Source organism: Petaurus breviceps, unplaced genomic scaffold (genome assembly GCF_028583685.1).
Source record: "Petaurus breviceps papuanus isolate PSGF00001 unplaced genomic scaffold, PetGlider_PUasm1.0 90778, whole genome shotgun sequence".
Taxonomy (NCBI): Eukaryota; Metazoa; Chordata; class Mammalia; order Diprotodontia; family Petauridae; genus Petaurus; species Petaurus breviceps.
Window position 1 is genome coordinate 3,920,191 of NW_027187343.1, and position 12,490 is coordinate 3,932,680.

A 12,490-nucleotide genomic window follows, 5' to 3' on the forward strand; every position below is an offset into this window, starting at 1 on the left:
CAATAATACCACATGCCGTACAAACAGAAAATAGTCCCTTTGTGCAACAAATCAAGCAAACTTTGTCCCACATCTCCAATCATTTACAAGTGGAAGCAGCAGAGATTGGAGCCAGTAAACATGAAAAGCAGGCTAGGTAAACAGAGAGGATGTAAGGAAGGGAGGTCTTTAGCAACACCAATATTTGGTGCACATTATCACAATTCCCCTCCAAACACCTCTAACACCCACCCAACATTCATAACTTCTGTGATTCTGCTGCCATGCCCGCAAAGGGAAAGAAAATATGAAGTGCATGAACATGTGAAACCAAGTAGTTTAAAAAAAATTAAGAATAGACAAGCCCTACATGGGTGGTCTCTTTCATTAGGAGGTCTTTCAAGGAAAGAAATCTGCCAACAAGGAATGAGAAAACAGGGGAGGCTTTGTAAGCAACAGACAGAAATGGCATCTCACGGCTTAGATTCTGCCATCTTCCAACTCATTCTTGAGGGCTGTGCTCACTTTTACTGAGGTTTTCATGTAGAACCTTTGTCCCATGAATACCAACACATTACTCTCAAACCCTATTAAATGGGCTACTGTTCATGAAAATTAGGCAATAATAGCCATAATGGTTAGCATTTATATGGTGCTTTAAAGTTTTAACTTTAAAGTTAAAAAGCACTTTAGAAATATCATCTCATTTGATCCTTATAACAACCCTGGAAGGTAGGTGCTATTATTATTCCCATTTTACAAATGAGGAAACTGAGGCATAGATGGGTTAAGTAATTTGCCCAGAATCACACATAACTAGTGAGTATCTGAGGTAGAATTTGAGCTCATATTCTTCCTAACTTCAGGTCTAGAATTCTGGGCTATATAGATGCCTCACTGACCACCAAGTACTTTGCTGTCAAGATCAAATGCTCTAACTCTAATCTACCATTCATCATCAATTCAATAGCAGGACAAAGTCACAGAATAGTTCCTGAGGGAAAGAGAGTAGGATAGAAGAGCCCAGGATTGTGTATAGTTTGGCTGCTGGCTGTCTTGTTGACTCAACAATAGTCATTCATTTCCTCACTAATTTCTCTCAAATGTAAACCTAGGAGGCACGTTTCAAGGGAGAAGTATTGATATACAATCTAAGTGCTTCTGAATGCTAAAGACATCATTAAAGGATCATAGGTTATAGAATTAGAGCTGGTCTCTGAGACCACTGAGTCCAAACCCTTCATTTTATAAATGAGGAATCTGAGATTCAAAAGAGTTAAGTGATTTGTCCAAAGTCATACAGGTAGTATGCATTTGTATTGCAAATATAATATAACATAAGCATATTGCTGTTGATTAGTTGTTTTCTGTCATGTCCAACTCGTCATGACCCCATCTGGGTTTTCCTGGCAAAGAGACTGGAGTGGCTTGCTGTTTCCTTCCCCAATTCATTTTACAGATAAGAAAACTGAGAGAAACATGGTTAGGTGACTTGCCTAGGGTCACACAGCTAGTAAATCCAGTCTGAGGCTGAATTTGAACTCAGGTCTTCCTGACTCCAGGCCCAACATTCTATCTATTCACAGTATCCCTTAATTGCCCTATATATACATTGTTATTATGTATTAGATAATACACGATTATATATTCCGTGATATATAGTATAGTATGTACTTTTGTGTACAATACTTTTGTGCTACATTATATACTATTACACAGAATTATTATTACATAGTATGACATATTTATGTTGTCTTAAAAATGAAAACTCTGCATCAGTTCTTCTACATGACAGAAATTCCACTGAAGTGAACTGGAAATAGGTTTCTAAATTATATCTTTCTAGCAAGTAGGAAAAGGAAATCTACTGTCATTTGTGTAATTTCTTCCCACATTTCCTGATATTTTCCATCTAAAAAGAATGGAGGGAGGAAAGGAAATGGACGGAAATTAGTATATGTCTAACCCAAATCTTGGGTTACTGCTCATCTCAGGAACTGTCATTAATCTCTACTGGAGGGTGAGTCACACTTCTTTCCTCCTTTAGCAGCTCCATGCTACTTATACCAAGAAGCTTTTTAAAGTGTGAGTCCATTTATGTTTTTAAGAGTCAGTGATGAAGGAGAGAGATACAACCTGCCAGTATTCCTCTCTTTTCCCCTATCCTTTGCTTGTTTCAGGTCTGGAACTTCAATACTTTCCTTCTGGGAGGAAAAAAGACCAAGTGGTTGTGACATACTCTGCTCTCAGCCCTATTCTCCAAACTCAAAACAGAAGAAGAGCAAGGGGTTTGAGGGCTGAGAGGCAGTTAGAGGTGTGTGTTGACTAATTTTCCTCCTCCTGCCAGTGCCAAGCAGGTACCATATTAAAGGAGGAATTTAATTTCCTCCTCATTACTATAGAGGGCAGAATTGGAACTAGAGGATGAAAACCATAGTGCAGCAGATTTGGGCTCAATACAAGAACTGTATAACAATGAAAGTTATCTGAAAATAGAGTGGGCTTTCTCATGATGCAGTAAGTTCTCCATTACTAGAGGTATATAAGCAAAGGTTGGATAACCATTTGTCAGGGATGCTACAGAAGGAATCCGTACATCAGATAATGGGTTAGATTAACTGACCTTTAAGGTCCCTTCCAATCCTAAGATATTATAATTCTATTCAACTGCATAATTACAACTTCAATTTAATCCTTTGTCCCTGCAAAAATGAAGGGTGCTTCAAGTTGAGTAGTTTCTATTTCAAAGGAGGGGAGGGAATGATACAGGGGGGAGGGGAAGGGAAAGATTTTTCAGGGAAAACGGTTTTTATTATTTTTTCCTCAAAGCATGCATATATGAAAGAAATAATGAAAGAAAAATATATTTATAAATATATAATCTATTAAGAAATACCATGGTAACATCTGATTATAATTTTGATTTTGATATTATCATGTTCACAATCTCTATTAAACTTCATGCAAATGGCTGGAATATTTAGGAGCCTCAAAATACAGGAATCAGTTATGTCAAGAATTGTTTGATCTGAAAACATAAAAGAGCCTCAGTCACAAAGGGACCTCCAAAAGTTAGACATTTTAGGTAGAGAAACATTATAGGTAATTAGTATTATAGGTATTATTACAAAATGAACTAGGTTGACATGAACAACAAATGCATAAAACAGGCTTTCAGTTGTTCTGCAAATTTTTAAATAGTAAAATCCAAAAGTTTTTTTTTAATCGATTAACATAAAATGGTCTCATTGACCCAGGGACTAGCAAACATTTCCTAAAGTGATTCATCCTGGGCCACATCTATATAAAAACCCTTTAGCCCCATTCAATTCTTTGCCTTTTATTTCAAGTAAAAGAGTACCTCTTGCAATATGGAATGATTTTCCTCTCTGTAGACAGTACCTCTAGATAGCTGCTAATAATCTACCATGACAAAAATTTTCTATGGCCTAATTTCTTGAGTCAAGTGGCCATTCATATGGAATATACAGCTTTCTTTAGTCAGATCCATAAGGAGGCAGAGTGGTGCCATAGAAAGTGGTAGATTTGGAGTCAAAAGACTTGAGTTCAAATCCTCCCTCTAATACTTGCTGCCTATGAGATCTAAGACATGTCACCTCACTCCTCTGGGCCTTGGTTTCCTCATGTGTAAAATGAGGTAATCAACCTCAATCAATCTTGGCCGTAAGGTCACTGCCAGCTATAGGTCTGGCGATCCTATGATCTTAAGAGTGAAAACAAAACTGTGGGCTGAAATCTAATGAATTTAGGTAGTGCTTATAGCTAGAACTAGATCTTAGGCTTGAACTAACCTGATCAAGTAAAGGATTTAAACAGATTTTATTTGGATAATTTGGTCTGTGATGTCCTTGATGTAAGACTCCCTTACCTCAATGGTACAAGTCAAAACCTTTCTGTGACTTCTAATTTTGTGTACTCTTTTTTTTTTAATTGACTTCCATAAATTATTAACAGGAGTGGTGGCCTTTCTCAATCTCTCTAGCAGGGCACTTAGGTGGCACAGTGGATAGGGCACAGGCACTAGAGTCAGGAGGATCTGAGTTCAAATTCAGCCTCAGACACTAGACATTTACGAGTGTGTGACCCCAGGCAAGTTACTTAACCCCGATTGCCTCCGTGAAAAAATAAATAAATAAAACAAAGCAAAGAACAACTGTCTGGCTATTCCCAGAGTACCAAAACAACCGTTGGATGTTATTCCTTATTCTCACCAACAGACAGACCCACCATCCTCGTACCCTTTTTGTCATCATATTTGTCTCTGACAACACTACCTTGAAATAACTACGGAGAATGTTAGCCCTGTTTAAAAGAAGAAACTGAGGCTGAGACCAGCTAAATGCCTTGTTCAAAGCCAAGGGACGTGAAGTGGGATCTGAATCCAGGTATCTCCCAATCCCAATTCTAGTGCTCTTTCCACTTTGCTATTCAAATAGCTTAAGCCTCATTAAGAAGAGAGCGTCATTCTTCTCAGAAGGCAAAGGCAAAAGGTGAGGTTCAGCCCTTTCACAAATGAACGGTCCTTGCTTCTGAACACTATGAATGCCTGATGACATCCTGGGAATATATTCCTAGTGTTTAACCATGGTACAAAATGTATAATTTTGCCATGTGCATAAAAAGCTTTGTGACAATTATGGTGTCATTCAGGTCCATCTCAATTTGACCCACACAATGGATTAATGAAATACCAATTGAAAAGCTGCATCTGAAAAGTGCTGGCTGAGCCCCCAAACCATGCTGCACCTGCTATATATGAAGGGCACTGACCCAGAAGACAATAGGGATGGCAAATCTCCAGCACCAGGATGGGATACATAGGTTGCAAGCTAACTGTGCAAACTACAAGCGATGTGATGGGCTATAACTGTTCATAGGCCATTATAGAAGACTTCAATTACTCTCAGGATTAAGAACTCTCCAATAATATGTAATGATGTAAGGGATCACAGTAGTTCTGAGGGAAATCCACTGGGTCAATGACACTGGAACTGAAGATAACAAAACAGCTGATAGAACAGTCTGGTCTGCTAATAAATTAGAGAATGTTTGGGCTGCTAGAAGGAGCTAAGAGGGTCACACAGAAAAATTCTCATTGTACTTCTAGGTTTTGTTGTTTTTCTGTCATTTCAGTTGTGTCCAATTCTTAATGACCCCATTTGGGATTTTCTTAGCAAGGATACTGGAATGGTTTACCATTTTCTTCTCCAATTCATTTTACAGATGAGGAAACTGAGGTAAACAGGGTTAAGTGACTTGCCCAAGGTCACATGGCTAGAAGTGTCTGGGGACAGATTTGAATTCTGTCTTCCTGACTCCAGGTGAGGTGAGACTCTATCCACTGCATCACCTGGTTACCCCATACTTTGCAGTTAAATTTTAACCTTTAAAAAATCATTTAGACATGACAATAAAACATTTGTGAGCCTCTCTGGAAATTTTTTCAGAGTATTTTTTTGTGGCTTTCTACTTTCTGCCAGTGATGTCATAGCCATGTCTCTGATTGCTATAAAGTATATGGACCTTTGTGGGGTACCCCCCTTATTTTCATATAAATGTACTATTTCATTAGACCAAAGAGGCGATTCAGGAAATTTCTTTCAAAAATAATATTTGGTGATCATAGGGGAAAATACAGTGGATTTAACCTCAAACCACATTAATTTACAATAATTTGGAATTCTGTTTTGACTTAAAGACCAACTAATAATATTAACCCGTAATAATACTGGTTTGATATTCTATCACCTAGCATTGATAACTATCAAGTGCCAAAAATATACAGTTAGATATATATGTATATATTCGTGTATGTATTTATGTATGTATATGTATGTGAGAAAGAGACAGAGAGAGGGAGACAGCGAGAAAGGAAGGAAAAAAGGGGGAAGGAGGAAAACCCCCCTCTGTAGTCTTTATGTTTTTTTGCAGGGGGGAAGGCAAGGCAACTGGGGTTAAGTGACTTGCCAAGATCACCCAGCTAGTAAGTGGATCAAGTGTCTGAGGCTAAGCTTGAACTCAGGTCCTCCTGACTCCAGAGCTGGCACTCTATGCACTGCACCACCTCGCTGCCCCTATCTGTAGTCTTTTTGAAAAATTTTGAAATTCATGTAAGTTTGCAAAAATTAGGTAGCACTAACCATTCAGATCTTGATTTGGCAGCAACTCAAGAAAGAGGTGGAAATACTCCTTTATTAATGATCACTAATCAAGGTCAATGTGGATAATATCACTTTCTGCTATCAATGCAAAATTTGTTAGAACTTTACCAAAAAAAAGCTTTTTAACATTATTGATAAATATAGGCATATTTTAAAGACTTAACTAAAAATATTTATGGTTCTAGATTTCAAGACTTCTCTCATTTTCAGGGGCCCTTTAATCAATGTTGATATCAGATTGGTACTCAAGCTCCATTAAGTCTTATTAAGTTGAAACCATTGCGTATTTGTAGCCCCAACTACTGATGACCCAGAAAAGAACATTTTTGACCTGTGCCCCAGATACCATCAAATTATTTAACATCAGAGACTGATACAGTTCTATGGAAATTATACCAAAGAAGCTGTATTCCCATCTGCTTTGCCCCTATACCCCAGAGGACCTCTCCCTCTGAAATCTTCTATATGTGTTGTATTGTGGTTTAGTCATTTCAGTCATATCCAACTCTTCATGACCCCATTTGGGGTTTTCTTGGTGAACATACTGGAGTGGTTTTGTCATTTCTTTGTCCAGCTCATTTTACAGATGAGAAAACTGAGGTAACTAGGGTAAAGTTACTTGCCCAGGATCACACTGCTAGTACATGTCGGAGGTCAGATTTGAACTCAGGTCTTCCTGACTCCAGACCCATCCTTCTATCCATTGTGCTTCCTAGCTGCCCCTAATATGTGTTGTGTCTCTTCCCTAATTAGAATGTGAGCTCTTTGAGGGCAGAAACTGTCTTGTTTTTCTATTTGCATACTCAGTGTTTAGCACAGTGTTTTTACACATAGTAAGCACACATAGCTATAGCTACATGCATCTCTATATGCATTGGCTATATACATGTGTGTATACATACATTTATACATTCATGAATTGGTACTCATATGTATTACTCAGGGTGTTTGTTGTTCTTAATCTCTCTCGGTACAAGACCAACCCACCTCCTTTATAGAGACTCCATTTCCATGATATCCCTTATGGCATTTCTTATAAATAACAGAATATTTTCCTAAAAATGCTTGAGGCCTGGGTAAAAGTGCACCCTTAAGGGGTCTCCTTTAATAAGGAGTCTTCTATGCTTATGTTAAGTTTACACAAGATTCCTTAGTAAATGCAATCATAGAGATAATTGTTCAATGACCCTCTGATTATACAATTATACCTCATTAAGCAAAACATAAAATAGGGAAGCACATATTCACCAAAGGTGCTTAACATGGTCATTGAAAATGCTCTGTGTGGCATCCAAATGAAAAGAGGATCTGCCCATAAATCTATAAATTCTAAAACGAAATATACTCTAATGCCGCTCAACCACAGCAGAATATCACCTATAATTACAATGTAATGGCTTCAAAATCTTCAGTTGTTCTCAACTGCACTATCTGCTACATAGCCTGTAAAGGACCTTCATGGGCCTTCGTGGCCTTCCACTATCTTACCCTAACTCCCCCCACACAACTCCCAACTTTATTTACCATCACTCTGCAACCACTGTCAGTCAGTCAAGGAACATTTATTAAGTGCCTACTGTGTGCTAGGACCTATGCTAAATACTGAGGATGCAAAAAAAGGGTAAAAGATGGTCCCTGTCCTCAAGGAGCCAACATTTTACTGTTCACTGTCCTGTGAACACAATGCAATCATTCCCACCTCCACCCATTGTTCTAACCTCTAGAATACCTTCCTTATATACTATCCAAATCCAAGGCTAAGCTCAAGAACCGCCTTCATTGTTCATCCTTTTATGGCCTGTCTTGGATGGCCCCTCCTTCAGGTTTTTGTAGCATTTACTTATCCATTCCATAAAATTTGGCACTTTATATTCTGCCCTGCACTCTACTAAAACCATGCTCCAAAGCATCATCATGGAGTGAAATGACTTTGGTTTCTTGAAGGCTATACCAACAAACTCTAATAAGTTCCATCAAGATGGAACTTTTGCATCTGAGCCCAGGAACTACTGGGTCATTGACCCAAAGGCCAGGCTAGACCAGGTCATAAAGGCTTAGCAGAAGGATGGTTATCTCTCAGGAGATGGATCTGGGGTGGGGTGGGGTTGAGAGGGTAGAGAGGAGGCACAGTAAGTTATGAAGACTTGCTGCTAAGAGGTGAAGATATTTTGATCTATGTTAGTGAAGGGCAGAACCACCCTAAAGAAATCATGAATTCATAAGGCATTAAAGTATCCTGTTTTTATTATATCATTGCTGCTTCTTGGCTTGTCTTCAGAACTAGACTAGAAGCTCGTACAGGGCAGGGACCATGTCCTGTGCTTCTTTTGTGACCCTCAAAGTGACTAGTACCATAGTGTTCTTAATATAGCAGGCAATTAACATTCAAAATATTCTTATAAATGCCACCAAATTTCTAAATATAAAATTTCAAGATTAAATAGACTTACGGACTTATGCTATATGTTACACAGCTACTTAATGACTGAAACAACCCAAAGCAGTTATTTTATTTTATTTGAGTCAAATAAAATCAGATGATTATCATTAGTCTAATAGCAGAGAGAAAACAGCGACATATTTGTGTAAGTAACTTAAATCAAATCAAATATGAGCATTTACCAATTACTGACCTGGTTGCTTAGCAACATGCTCCCATATCACAGAGGAAAAATATCTCAGCTGAGTGAGTTAGGTCATGCCTAGGATTAGGATATTAAAGGCAAACTGTACTTTTTTAAAAAGGCTACACCCTACCTCTATTTGGGAGTCCTTGCATGAACCAATGTGTGCACTCTGTGTATCTATGTGGATATGCCAACCTCCAAACCTCAAAAGCCTCACCCAGAACACACACAATAAGGAACCTAGGAGTTATATTTAAATGCATTTCAGTTCTCTGGGAAAGTCCTTCAATCAATCAACAAATATTTATTAAGCTATAACTATGGGCACGACACCATGCACTCAACAGATTATGAACATCCAAAAAAAAATCCCAGCTTGACATTGACATCTTCCAAGACACTTAGCTCACAAAGGATTACAGGACCAAAAATTGAAAACAAGAATGGATCTTGGAAGACACTGAGTCAAACCCCGTCATCTTACAGATGAGTAAACTGAATCATATAATCTAATTTGATCCTCACAACAGCCTTGTGACACAGGTCGTGCAGGTACTATTATTCCCATTTCACAGATGAAGAAAGAGAGTAGATGATTTCATTTGATCTTCACAATAATCCTAGGCAGGGTGGGTATTATTATTCATGTTTTACAAATGAAGGGCTCAAAGAAGTTATAACTACTAGACAATAGAAGTGAAAATTGCATCTTAGTCTGTATAGTCTGGGGTCCTTTCTATTATACCATAATAGCTCCTGACAAAAATCCTTGAAGAAGTCACCTATCAAAGAGTCTGTTTCTACAGCATACTCAGAATATGAGAAGTTATGGTCTACTTAAAGCTCTTGGCACAGACACATAAGCGAAGGTCATGCATCAGCCATTCACTGTGCAAACCCTATCCCACCCAGCCAAAGAGCTTCCTTCAGAGCTGTGAACTTCCCCTGAATCCTGCTTACTTGGCAGCACTCTACTCACTGATGCTTGGATAGACGAAGGGAAAAAAATCACCAATTTTGTGTGTCCAAAGATCACAGTGTTGGCGCTTTCATTCACATGGATCCTATTTCGTGACTGACAAGATGTAAAGTCATATCCTTGTAGAATTTGAAAGACAGAAAGGACCTCAGGGCTGATTTCATCCAAGTCCCCACATTATTTCAGATGAAGAAACTGATACCAAGAGGGATAAAATGATTTGTTCAGAGTCACACAAGTAGAACTCAGGAGGCTGATTCCCGGGTGCCTCACTCTTTGCTCTACTATGCTTGTGCTATGAACATATTAAGATCTTGTGATTGACTAAAATGAGGAATTAGTGAGAAGCGAATGCATATATCAGACATCTGGTTAGCCTCCTACTCCAAAGGCACGGGAAGGTAAAACCTTCCGCCTTGCCTAAAGTGATTAGCACACTAATATGGAAGCATTTTTGTGTTCTTATACCAATAAGAAGCAGATTTTTCCATTTGCTAATGGCCCTTATTATTGATGTTCAGTCATTTCAGGTGTGTCCAACTCTTTGTGACCCCTCTTGGAGTTTTCTTGGCAAATATACTGGGGTGGTTTGCCATTTCCTTCTCCAGCTCTTTTTACAGATAAGGAAACTGAGACAAACAGGGTGAAGTAACTTGCCCAGCATCACACAGCTAGTAAGTGTCTGAGGCTGGATTTGAACTCAGAAAGATGAGTCTTCCTGACTCCAGGCAAGGCTATCTATCCATTGGGCCACCTGCTGACCCTTAATGGCCCTGCAGAAGGCTAAAGACCAGAAGATGATGGGATCTCACAGACATTATGGTCTAACCTCATTTTTTTTGTTTTTGTTTTTGGAGGGCAATTGGGGTTGTGACTTGCCCAAAGTCACACGGCTAGTAAGTGTGTTAAGTGTCTGAGGCCAGATTTGAACTCAGGTTCTCCTGACTTCAGGGCCGGTGTTCTATTCACTGTGCCACCTAGCCACCCCAAAAAGGGTCAAAGGATATGAAGAGAAAGTCTTTTTTGTTTGTTTGTTTTGGAGGTGGGAAGGAAGAGCAATTGGGGTTAAGTGACTTGCCCAAGGTCACACAGCCAGTTTTTGTGTTAAGTGTCTGAGGCCATATTTGAACTCAGGTCCTCCTGACTCCAGGGCTGGCACTCTACTCACTGTGCCACCTAGCCGCCCCTGGTCTAACCACATTTTACAGGTGAAAACACAAGCTCACAGGGGTGTAATTCCAATACAGATCCTTTGGCACAAAAACTCTAAGCTCTTTCTACCCTGACCCTAAATTCTTTACATAAGTGATGAAGACTTTGAAACTGAAAACTCAAGAACAGTTCAGTGATGGGACCTTGTTTTTCCTTCCTGGTGGCAATTTATCCGAGTCTTAGTTTAGGTTACAACATGTCTCAAGACTACCCTTGGCTGATGCTGAGTGAGCTGCTTCAGCCTTGGAGGCTAATTGGGATCATTGCTCCAAGGAGGCCCTCTCCCTCCCTCCCCCATTTCTTAGAGATGCTTGTCATACCAGGCTAATGCTGTGATGTCTCAGGGCACAGAGAGACTGCATCATTATATGCCCTGTTTAGGTCTGATTTAAGATGTTTTCTCTTCTCTAGGTCATTATACAAGCAGTCACCAGATAGCAATTATCATCATCCTTTGTACAGTCTCAAAGAGTGAGTGTGTGAGCATCGCTCTAATGTTGGGAGAAGGCATGAATCATCTTTTGCTTTAACGTAGTAGGGTAGACAAGGGCAACTAAGTACTAAAGTGGATAGGGCACCAGGTTTGGAATAAGGAAGACTCCTCTTCATGAGTTTGAATCTGGCCTCAGATACTTACTAGCTGTGTGACCCTGGGCAAGTCACTTAACCCTGTTCACCTCAGTTCCCTCATCTATAAAATGATCTGGAGAAGGAAACATCAAACCACTCCAATATCTTTGCCAAGAAACCCCAAATGGGGTCACAAAGAGTCAGATACAAATGAATAACAACAACAACAAGGGTAGGTAATGAAAATAGACCTCTTTCACGAATGGCTGCTTGGGACTGTGGTTCCTACTATCCTGGATTTATATTTTGGAGGGACCTTAGAAGTCAAATCCAATTCCTTCATTTTTACAGAGGAGGAAACTGAGGCAGAGAGCTTTTTCTTTAAGAGACATGTCCCACAGCTAGTAAGTATTTGAGGCTGGATTTTAACTTATTTCTGATTCCAGGTCCAACACTCTATACAGATGGATGTTTGTAGATTTACATGTCTCATATGTGTATAAGTATATGTGTGTGTTGGGTTTTAGCGGGGAGAGGGATGTCCAGGTCTGTGGAGATCAGCAGTCAAGATTAACCTTGTGATTTTAGTGGGGAAATCCTTTCCACCAAGTAGTTAATCAACAAGTATTTGAGTACCTACTATGTACCCGGTATTGTTCTTGCACTGAGGATACAAAATTCAACAGAACGATCAAGTCCATATGTATGTACAGGAGAAATGCAAAGAAAATAAATATAAAGTTGTTAAATCAAGGGAGGGCATTGGCAGTTGAGGGGATTATCACTAATGCAGCATAACATCTCATAGAAATTATAATTTATAATCTGAAGGAGGGGCTAGCTATCTACCTACTATGCAATGCTCTCTCTCTCATGATAGATAGATAGATAGACAGACAGACAGACAGAAAGGTGGATAGATAGATAGACAGACAGACAGA

General features: G+C 39.2%; 1 protein-coding gene across 2 annotated transcripts in view; it reads right to left on the minus strand.

The window, feature by feature from the left end:
* Positions 1-12,490, minus strand: part of KIF26B (kinesin family member 26B) — a 628,846-nt gene that overhangs the window by 195,731 nt on the left and 420,625 nt on the right. The window lies entirely within an intron of this gene.